Source organism: Trachymyrmex septentrionalis, unplaced genomic scaffold, assembly GCF_001594115.1.
Source record: "Trachymyrmex septentrionalis isolate Tsep2-gDNA-1 unplaced genomic scaffold, Tsep1.0 scaffold62, whole genome shotgun sequence".
Taxonomy (NCBI): domain Eukaryota; kingdom Metazoa; phylum Arthropoda; class Insecta; order Hymenoptera; family Formicidae; genus Trachymyrmex; species Trachymyrmex septentrionalis.
The window spans coordinates 4,382,196-4,394,538 of NW_017305800.1; the positions used below are offsets into that span (position 1 = coordinate 4,382,196).

General features: G+C 31.8%; 2 protein-coding genes across 2 annotated transcripts in view; one reads left to right on the forward strand and one right to left on the reverse strand.

Annotated features, from left to right (window-relative positions):
• The window catches only part of LOC108752897, a 97,921-nt gene that overhangs the window by 72,301 nt on the left and 13,277 nt on the right, over positions 1-12,343 (reverse strand). The window lies entirely within an intron of this gene.
• The window catches only part of LOC108752896, a 4,593-nt gene continuing 2,651 nt past the window's right edge, over positions 10,402-12,343 (forward strand). Inside the window, exon 1 of the mRNA XM_018494077.1 lies at positions 10,402-10,515. The gene's annotated coding sequence lies outside the window, so the exon portion shown is untranslated. The remainder of the gene's footprint in view (positions 10,516-12,343) is intronic.

The window sequence follows — 12,343 nt, forward strand, 5'->3', positions numbered from 1 at the left end:
TCAATCATTCTATTATCAAAAGTTTCATGAAATTTTTGATCGATGAATATGCGACAAAGTTAAAACTTGTCTATTATATAATTTACTCGTAGATTCAAACCACGAGTTTGACGGAGCTCCACGTGGTATCGAACTTCTAGGCAGAATCGCTACGCTCACGCAACGTTGAAATACTTCGACGCACTGAATCAGAGATTATTATCTGCATTTTCGATACTTCATCACCGATCACCACTGATCGCAATTTGACAAGCGATAATTTTTTCTTTTTTAGTGAAAACTATGCGCGAATCGAAGTAAACGCGACGAGGGGATAAAAGCTCGAGGTGACAAAAATCAACCTTCCCGAGTTTCAAACGAAGCCGGTCTCGACCGACAGCCAATCGCGATCCCGCGTTAATCAATCTCTTCGCGAGATTTTTCTCGGCGGATATATAATCTCTCGCGGTCACGTAGCTAGGGTTGCTCGCAACGTGAATGCTAGATGAATACTGAGGTACGTCACGTCGGGCGCCGGGTTTCAACCCCCTTCTACGTGTGCTTCTCATCCCTCTTCCGGTCCACCCCGTAACCACCCCTCCCCCTCCCGCTCCACTCCTTCATCAGACGCGCATCCACCCACGCAACTGTTGCGCCCCCGCCCGATTCTGATCATTCCTCAGCATTTCGCCAACCATCCAGCGAGCGCATGGTGGCGAGAATCGAGCCACGTGGACAATCGATCGCAATCGCGATCGTGTTCGCGCGTTAAAATATTTATCCAGATTGTATTTAGTTAAATGCGATTAATTATATCGATCTTTTCAGCAGCTAGGACTGTCATTAATAAAATTAATAGCGATACCGCTGCTTAAAAGAATTAATTAAATATATCGACCTTTCGACATTTCAAGTAAATGCCGAATAATTTAATAAAATTGTAAATTTGATTAAATCGTCACTTTTAGAGCGATAAATGATCTCAGAGACGGGCGACTGATATTTATAATTTAATTAATCAACTCCCGGCTGTAAAATCTGGCCTAAATAGTTGCCGATTAGGCACAATGAAAAATGGACGTAGTAGTACATTAGACGTTGTAATATTAAGTAAACTTTATAACTCTTGACAAGTTGGCAGTTAAAATTTCTAATACTTTGGTTTTTTCGCACTGTAACGTCTAATGATTGAATCTTACTTTAGTTTGCACTAAATCTGTCTTAATTGCTTAGATCAGAACTTCTCACTCGCGATTCACCTTAATTAAGACGTAATAGATGCGTATCGGCAATCAACTCTCGAGATGTACATGGGTTGTCGATCCCTCCGTAATTCTCGAGAATTAGACAAACGATTCACCTGCATTTATTACTTTTTCCATAGTAATATTAACTGATACTTTGTTATTCAGTAAATTATTTTGCATTTGTAAAGTATGTAATACGAATCGATAGAATGAATCATTAACATTAAAACGCGTATTTCTTGTTCGTAGATTTTAGATTTTATTTTTTTATCACTACTTAACATATTTTATTTATTAATGATAACAGTTATCCTTTATTTATCTATATTTATTATAAACAAAAAACATTTGTGTGTGCGTGTGTGAGTGTATGTGTGCTGTTTATTTGTAAATAATACTCTTCTGTAATAATTTTCTATATTGCAATTATGTTAGATAATCGAAGTTGATAGTGCTAATATCGTGCCAGATATTCGATAATAATTATTTTAAAAACTTGATAATTTTTTTATCAGTTCGAGCAATTTAGATTATGTTTCTAAAGAAAAATATAAACGATATCGTATCAAGGTGATATGAGATAAACGAAAGCAATTATTTAAAAAATATACCAGTACAAATTTATGAAAATGTGTTAATCGATTTCTTGCCGAGCGCGATCAAAAAAACCAGGAATAAGTTGATATTCTCACCTCGAGACGACAACGACAACGACTACGATATATATATGTCGTACTTTGTAAACTTGGCTCGAACAATGCATAAAACACGTTGGCACACGTAACTCGCCTTTGCCTCTAACTAATTAGCCTAGATTTATTAACGGCAGTTTTGTAACGGTCGTAGAATTCTTACGGCCAGTCTTCTGTCGAGGCGGCTTAATTAATTACTCCCCCGTAAGGCGGAGATGGTAATAATGCGTTTCTAATTAGTTGCGTTCGTGCGCGCGTGAAATACGAGTCTGCAACACGAGATAAGCGAGAGAGTGAGGGAGGAGGGGAAGGGGGGGGGAGGAGATGCAGAAGATGTTTGGCTGTTAAATAATTTTCTTTCATTAAACCTGAGATGCAATTGAAAAGCACAGGTAATATGAACAAAGAATAATAGATTTCAACTTTATTAAAAACCGTGTATCGATATCTAGTATATACAGTTTCTGATCAATTAAAATCTCTTATTCCCTGTTGCTTTTCAATTGTCTAATAGATTTTATTTTTCGCACTTTCTTTTTTCAAAGAAGCATTGATTCAAAGATAAGGTAAAGATTTAAACCTTAAAAATGTCGATATAATCATAATTAAATCTGGTAGCCAAACTTTAGGCACATGTACAATGTACATTTTTAACATGTACCTACTATTCATTAAAAAATTGAAGTTTACTAGTGAAATTTCAGTGAAAGAGCTCTTTTCCAGTGCGAAAGAATTTGTTCATCAACAGAAATTAAATTTACTAGATTCTTTTTTCTGTCTATCTGTCTCTCTCTCTCTCTCTCTCTCTCTCTCTCTCTCTCTCTCTCTCTCTCTCTGTGTATGTGTGAAAATTCATATAAAATCGCTCGAGATATTTCGCTCGTAAAGTCTCTCACTGAAGTCTTGACAGTTCTCGAGCATCAGTTGGACTCACGCACGATCTCCGAATGGAACATGATCTCGGGACGTACGAAGTGTGACGTCCGCCGACAATTTCATGAATAATTGAACGTGTGCTTTAAGCGAACCGTGACGTATTGGCGGGGTATCGGCTCGTCCTGCAAACAGAATATTCTACCTAACCGTCTGGACTTGATTGATTAACAGTTTGCGCTGAATTTTGAATCTCCAGCGGAGTCTTACACAATTTGTTTGCGACAAATAGGAATAATTTATATGCCATGATTGAATAATGCTTTGTACATTACGATTTAATTGAATGGATTGTAATTCTTATCTTTTATATGCAATATATATATATATATATATATATATATATATATATATATATTCAAAAGTTAGAAACTTTCCACGAAGATTAGACATGTTTAGATCAACAATGTAAACATTTATTAAATAATAAAAAATAAAACAATTTGTTCCAAACTTATAGTTTATCACTTCTTTTAATTTATATCCCTAAAATAATTAAATTTTCGAAAAAAATACTCAAATATAAAAATATTGTGTGTGTGAATACTCATTGAATATTATAATTTTTAAAAGAATAAAAAATATTTCTTCTCATTGAAAAAAAATTTTTATTGGTAATAAAAAATAAAAATATCTTTCGAAGTCATCAAAGTATATCCCCTTACTTATTCTACAATTTTGATAATATCTTCAATTTTGATAATAAATATCTTCTCCCTATATCTATAAGTTTTCGAAAAATATAGTGATGGATCTTTTTATCAGATTCATTCTACTAAAGTATATCCACTAAATTATATAAATGTAATCTACCTTATATCCTTAAACAAAATAACCGTAAAGCTTAGATTTTGTTGATTGCGATATAAATAACGATTTAGATAAAAATTAATATGACAATTTTCCTGAGATATATAAAACTTCATAAAAAGCGAAATGTAATTAATAATTTTGCGTAACGAGGATAGTATGATTTGTACAATTTTTTATGCAGCTCACGTATTGTGTACGAGATGTTGAGCATCATGAATGCAAATTTCGTGAATATGATTTTCGTGTCGGTATGATATAAATATTTTTTATGTTTACAACTTATGGTGATCCTAGTACTGTAAAAATACTTGAATATTAAATATTATTACTACCAATGCATCCTACGATTATTAACGTATACAATATTACAATTCAAGGTTTCGTATAAAAAAATATTAAAAATGAATAAGTATGCCGATGGGTAAAAAGAATATTTAATATCAAAGACAATTTTTCTTTCCGTTCACATTTTCGTTCTTTTTGTAGAATTTAAAATACATATAGGAATATTACATGCGCACAAATTTTTATCTTAAAACTGAAAGAGGCAATAATGTGTAAAATTTATCCCCGTTTTCTTGCTTTAATGATTTTGTGAGCAAATAAATTGAAAATGTTTTGTAAAACTTCATATCAAATGCTATTCATCAATATACATTCTGTAAAATCAGTTTATTAATGCATCACCACGATTTTCCTCTTGAATCACTTTCTTATTTGCTTCCCTAGCATGAAAAACAGATATCTTTTCATCAAATAAACTATTTTTTTTGCAATCAAGAATATATATAAATCCAGAATAATTTGCAATTGATAATTACATCTGAAAGTTCAGCGTGAAACTTTTTCTTTTAAAGAATGGAAAAATTCGATTTTTCTATGAAAGGATTTATTTAGATTTTGAAACGTAAAATGAAAGAATTCATTAACAAGTGCAATATATTCTAACAAGATTAGGTTCATATTATATCTTTAAAATACAATAGTAATACAGGAATTCACAATCTGTACGTATATCTTTATTGTCATATTTCTATTTAAATTGTCTACTAAAACATTTTAATCCTTTGACGAAGATCAAATTCCGATATTTGTGCTACCACCTGCGAATCGACTAATTGTCGATAGATGAAGATAAAGCATGACTTACAAAATAAATGTCGTAAACATATCGCCACATTAAAAGTTGCTGACTAAATAGCTTAAAATGATTTTATCTCATTGTAACGAAATAATCCGTATTAATTCAATTTCTTACCTGGTGGATTCCTATAAATATGTATTAATTTTTCGTCTAATTTTATTAGAATTAATTTTTATTTATAGATATTAATCAAATGTAATTTGATAAATATACTAAAAGTTTTAAGAATAATATATTAGCATTATTTATGTTTTACGTATTTATATATTGTTTATCTAAAAAAACAGATTATGATAATTAATAATGCTATTAAATAGAGAGAGATACAGCATACATTTACTTGTATCAAATAGTTACGTCATTTGTTTTATTCAATGATTGCATATTATTTGCCGAGTTTTATCATTCTATTCTCTTTAATGTCGATTAAAACGAAAAGCTCGTGACTGTTTAAACACTTACATTGGCACAAGACTTTCATAGAAGCAGCGATAAAGTTTGCGCCAATGACGGAACGTAATTACGAAGAATTCTAACGAAGCTACCGGCGATGCTCTGAGCGAATAAGAAGGGAAGCTTTTAAGACTATAATGAAAGCTGCCATAAACACCTCCGTAGACTCCTCCCTAGATTGTTATTTTGACCTTCGATTTCGTTTTAAATATCTCTCCGTCTTCTTCTTTTATTATTCTTCATTTAAATTTGCAGCTGTGTTAAATCGAGATTAACTTGGAATCATTAATATAGTATAAACTTATATGTGATATATCTTGAATAATAAATTTTTTAATAAAAATTATATCAAAATATGATAAAATACGAAACATGAAGTTGGCTAAAAAAATTCGTGCAACATAGTAAAGAGATCATACAATAATTTTCTCGATTATTTCTGAGAAATTACCTACAAATTATTTAGATTAGCAGAAAGCCGGATTTAAATTGAATAATTCATATGCTTTTCGAGACGTAAGAATTCTAAATATGCCGAACGATAAATTGTAACAATAATTAAATTCAACTACGAGAATTCCTAACGAAATTGTTTGATATTTCGAGAGCTGTGAAAGGGTTTGCATATCGCGCCGAACGACTGATTCTGTGTAGACTTTAGCATGTTCTGTTCATTTATATTTATGCGCGGAAGGGCAATTTACTTACAATGGGCGATTGTAAAGCCCTACTTTTTTGCATTATTAATAGGGATCTTACATACGTTCAATAATATAATAATTCAATAATTTGTCATTTACTAACAAATATTGATATTATTGATAGTGGTTGATATCGATGGATTGATGTAGATTGTACTCTAAGAAAAAATGTACTAAATCAATATAGCTTAAAAGAAACGGGAAACTCTTGACAGATGGCATAATATTCGATGGCATCTGATTCTTTAGAGGAAGTTATGCCATGCTGGAACGTGAAGTTAAACATTTCTTTATTTTTGATTTTTTGATATTAAAAATGTAGAATATTTTGTTATTTTGGAAAGAATAGTAGAACAATGGAAAGTGTTACCGAAACAATTATTATTTTTAAAAATTAATAAAATTCCATGCTAACTTTACACTATTTATTGATACTGATATTATTGCTATAAGATCCATAATGTACATAAAACTGAACTGAAATATTGTCAATAATATTGATCGTGTAAGGTTGTAAAAATGCGTACTGTCAGTATTAATGATTCAATATTACTGAGCAGTATTATTGATTGTGTGAAGTCAGCATTAAAATGATCTAATAGCAAATGCATTATAATTAATGATAAACGTTTTTATATGTAACCAAACAGCCGATATAATTGCGTGATCATGGAAAGTTGAAAATATTTTTCACCACGATAGCAGAAAAGGAAACACTTTAGCATAATGTGATACAGTTGATTACGCTGTTTGCTGAAATAAAATCCTCAATAAAACGTAGTTCTGTTATTTTAATTTATTTAGTTAAAGTATTTTTACAAAATTATTATTTTTGTTTATTTTAATTGTTTTATTTATTTATTTATTTTATTGTTATTTATTTGTTTCTTGTTGTGATCGCATTGTGATCGCAACAATCATAGCAATAATAATTTATACACTGAAACAAATATTTTACTATCTAAATTGTTGTAGCAACCAATTTTTTTTTTTTAGTGTACTTATAATTTAATATAATTAATTAAATATTTAATAGTAATTTCAATAATAGTGAAAATGCTCAGTGCGATATAACGTTGTAATTATTACTCATCTAAAGTATCATTAATCATACTGATGTGTTCAATGACGGTTAGAAGCTCCAGAAATCCTAGTAGTATTAGGTTTAACCATAGAAAGGATAAGATGCATTTAAACCGAGTATTCTGAGTTCAGGCTGGTCTAGTTACATCGAGTATAGCGTTCGCGGTATAGTATTCCCGAGAGATTCTGCACTATTGAGACGGTGTGAGACATGTTACTTACTCGAAGTGACCTGGAAATTCCTCAGCAAAACGACCGATTCACGATGCTCCTTGACCATTAGGGAAGCTTCTCATTCCAATCGAGAATTTTCCTTGCCATAAGCAAGAGAGAGCGCGTAGCAGCCGGAGGGGACGTAAAAATAGTCCAACACCTCTTGGAATCTTGGTCGAGCCAGAAAGAAATGTAATACCAACAGTCACGCTGCACTTACTTTGACAAAGTTCTTTTTCGTCGAGTTCAGCGCGTTCCTTTTTTTTTCGTCGCGCTACGTATTTACGAGTAATCCGAGAAATTGGCATTGTGATCTGCAACGGCGCGTTTTTTGTTCCAAGAACCCCTGGGGGATTCTTCACTAGTGGAATAACAGTTTATTTCATTTTATTATAGAAAAACTATGTAAAATATTTTCTTAAAATATAAATATAATAAGAAAATGTCAAAAAGAAAATAATATTAATGGATAACGTTAGTAAAATAATTTGCAGCGCGATACTAATTCTGCATCAAGTTCTGCGCCTATTATATTGGTAAATAGCATTACTAATTGCAGTTTATTTTGTGTTCTTGAAATAGAGTTTTAAAAAGTGAGAAACAAAATATTAGATTGTTTATATAGCATTTATAGGAAGAATTTTAAATATAATGCGAAATTCTTTCTTTATGATGATTTAAATTCATTCAAAACTGTGTATATTTTCTAATTTACATTTTACAATAAAAGCATTCAGTGTAAGATTTTTAATTTTTTAAAATAATTATATAGAGAGATCGTTTAAGATTTTGTATAGCGCAGATTATATGACAGCGCAAATATTTTTCGAGAAAATTGTATCAAGTGCCGTATCGTCCACTGCTGTCGATCGAAAATGATTATATGATCCGTTGATATTATCAACAAAATGAAGTCCTGGGTAACAGAGTTACAAGTCAATCTCTCCGTCAGGAATAAGCAAGTCCCCGGGGGCTTCGGTGGAAACGAAAGCTTCGTGGAAATAGTTCTTATTCCGGTCGCGGAAAAATTCAAATCTGTTTTATCTTTAATTTTATTTTAAGGAATCTCGAAATAAATTTATATCTATAAATATTTCATAATAACCTTATATGATTTTTAATATTTATAATTTATATTTGTTTTAATACAATGCACTTGCATAAATTTGCGCTTAATTAATTACGTTTAATAATTTTTGTTATAATTAAAATTGAAATTTATATATATATATATATATTTAAATGAAGAAATAGTTTTTCCTCTTTATAATAATATCTCCGAATATTTCAATAAATTCTTTCAATGATGCGTGCGTATCTTATATCTTCTTTAACCAAATGACAATAAGTTGTTAATTTCGACTTTGTTAATTGAAATATATTCTTTTGTTAATTTCAAAGAAACGTGTTGACTCTTACTTTGCCCGTTACTTATTGTCATTTGGTTTGTATAGAAAGAGTCCTTTGATTTGTTACTTATATCTTCTTTATTTTTGCATAAGCTTAGGCATTTGTTGTCGCAATACATCTTGAGACAAATCTCTTTCCGATATTCTTTCGACAGGAAATTACATTTACGCTAATATCTAGTGACTCAGTATCATGAGAAGAAAGTGTATTTGATCGGTGATGCGTCCGTTCAGATTTTAGCCGACGTCACGCTATTTATACATGTTTTCTAAGTAGTAAGTTTTAGGAACCACGTATTTCTTCTATTCAAAATTTTTGACAGCTCACGTGATTAATTGAGCTCCTTCATAAAGTACTACGCGGGAAATGTTGCGTGTGATCTAATCGATTGGAAGATAACGTCGATTTCATCTGATCGGTGATTTATTAAGCCGTTTATGGATAGTAATTACCAAATTGTGTATTTGATCGTAATATAATCGTTTAAGCTAAAATTGTGCTATTACTATCTCTATGCTATGAACATAGAGACGATGAGGGGGAGTTAAAGAAAAATTAGGAAATAACAAACTTGATTGTTATATAGAAAAAATGATTGAATGGATTAGATTTTGAATCTACAATATTGTGCAGTTTTTGTGAATTTTTTTTGCATTTCTATATTTCAATATTCAATAAGTATCTCATTTTGTTGTAATTCTGCCTCATCACGTATGTATCCATATATAATACTATACATTTAGATTATTAATATTTAAGTAACTAGAAGAATAGCAGGTAGGTGATACACAATAATTAAAATATATAGGCTTAACTCGAGCATAAACAAAATATTAATGTATTTCAGTACATGAAATTAATAGCGGTACAAGTTTCGACTTAACATTGTTTTGTCCTTCTTATGATTCAATTTGACAATTGCAAGTGTACAATAATGTCACGACGGACAGGTTTATAGTTTTCAATAATATTTAATCCCGTTTAATATAAGACAGATAATTATTATAAGCTCGCAATTCTGATCGAATACAATAATTAACATATGTTCATTGTAATTGTTCAATAAACACAATGTGTTGATAATAATAATAAATGTAGCAAAAAGACGCTACATTTGTCAAGATATAAAAGTGTAAATGACAATTTATTTATAGTTATATAAACATATATTCTTAGAGAATGCGGCTGAAGAAGATTGTGATGAGTTAAGTCAAAACTTGTACTATTAATATCATGTACTGAAATACATTAATACTTTGTTTATGCTCGAGTTAGGCTTATTTGCTTTAATTAATGTTATTAAGAATAATCACGATTATTAAGAATAATCACGAGCTGTATTATTAATTATTGGATAGGAGATAAAGAAATCATTTTTAGATTCAGGATTATTTTACCATTAAAGTCATAATATTTAACTGATCGTGAATATCGAATGTAATATTGTAATTGAATCATACTTAATTTTCTACAGCTATTTTTTTCGTAATCGCCAAATATACGTGACAAAATATAATGTATAAAGTTACTCTTTAAGATTGTACGATATTGTACATGAGCATATAACGCTTGAATTACGCAGTATTGAATTTACTAGATACTCAGGAACGCCGTGCGAGCTTTGAAGAATCCTCGACACTGTCGTGAAATCTTTTAATGAGCTTACCAAGCCATGAAGCCTTATCGACGCGTCTCGTAAGTAAGGCGAAAAGCGACAAACCGTTGGTGGCAGTTGTTGCGTGCGTCACGTCGCAGGAATTTCACGCTTCGTAAAAAGCCGTAAAAAAAGACGCAGTCTACTCTGAATTCAAACGCACGTTTACGATCGTTGAGATAGCTCGACCATGGTGAGTTTTTTGTCGATCACAATTAAAGGCACGAGCGGACGAAATGAAATTTATTTGAGTCTTTTCCAAAATTTGATTTATTCTATTAAGAAAAAAATTATAATTCTTTTCATTCGATTCCGCTGTACTGAAATATAGCGGAGTATAATAAAGAGGATTTATATCCGAGAATTTATATCCTAAAACCGGATCGATTACTTTGGAGTCGCCAAAAGTCATCTCCTCTCGTTCCTGAACTCATCTCTTTAATAATTGTAACTGATCAAATATTTGGCAACATTGATGGGACGATATGTAATAACGATGTATATGTATAACGTCCAGTGATGATAGTTGAAATTCAGCAACTATGATTTGTGGTGCGTGAGAATAACAGGGGGAGAGATTGAACTTCCGCGTACAATAGACCGGTTCGACTTATGGCTATAGGGATGTACCGAGAACGAGGGCTCGCCGGACATATCACTTTCCATAGAAATGATCGCACACAGCCCGGGGCTGTCCTTTGCCGATAACTACGTCGTCGTTGTAATTTCCTCGTTCGCTGACCGCAAGCTCTGTCGTGCGAATCTGCATGTTTCGTTGCGCGCAGTCGCATTTCATGCCACTTTATTGCGTACGATTGCCTTCTGCTAGTAACCGGTCCCAAATACGAATTTAGACTAGGGATCCGAGACAGTTTTATTTCGCCCTTGTCGATACCGATGATGTGTTATCAACTACTAGTTCTCATTTACATGCGCATCGTTTTCGATAAGAGACAAAGCCGATCGGTGCGCGCTTGAATAGGAATAACGACTGAGCCTGCAACTTTTCTAACTAAGCGTTCGACGGGCGACTTCCGAAGTAGAGCATCGGGGACAACGTTGTACTGTTACCTCGTAGTGACCAACTTTCCGTTGGTGACGTAACATACTGAACCCGTTTAATTATAGGACGAGTAATTATGCAGCTAACGGCAACGGTCGACATCTGATGGACCTAGATCGTTTGTTATGTTCTTAATAATCTTTCGCCATTTTTCGCCTTTATACATATACACATACATTATATGTATACACATATATCCTACAGGTTGTTTTAGGACCCGTGGAATATAAAGCTTTAGGGGATGGTAAGTCATCAAAAGAATTAATTTTTGTTAAGGAATCTTATGTCCTCTGACGTATTTTTATGAAGGAGCTTGTTCGGACTGGCTGTGAAATACATAATTGATTATACGGCAGTATTATGCGTGAATGTCTAACAATAGTTTTGCTTCCTTTCTCTTCTTTTTGCAAAAGTAAGATCAAAGGATTGAACTAGTATTGTCAGGTGTCACGTGCGACCCAACGCGTAGTTCCTTATGAATATATCGGACGACACAAATTCTTTAGCAAAAAGTTTTTTTGTGAAATCATTTCCTGAAGTTTGTTCCATCGAAACACTATACATACACACACACATACACACACACACATATATATATATATGTATATATATATATATTTATCTATTTATTAAGCCACTATATTATGTATATGTATTATACATGGAAAGAACAGTTTTACTTAAATTATTGTATTTAAAAAGTTTACTAGAAAAGATCTGAAAATAATTTTGTTAGACCATCAAAATTTTTTAAAACCTTAAACTGATTACTAGAACGTCAAAACTTTTTGCAGCATTGCTCATTATAATTGTGCGTTCTGCATAATAATTTTAATAGTCCAACAAAATTATTTTCAAATATGTCTTTATTTAAATTTTTATATATTTCAGCAACGTCATTATTATTTAATTTTGTGTGTGTGTGTGTGTGTGTGTGTGTGTGTGTGTGTGTGTGTGT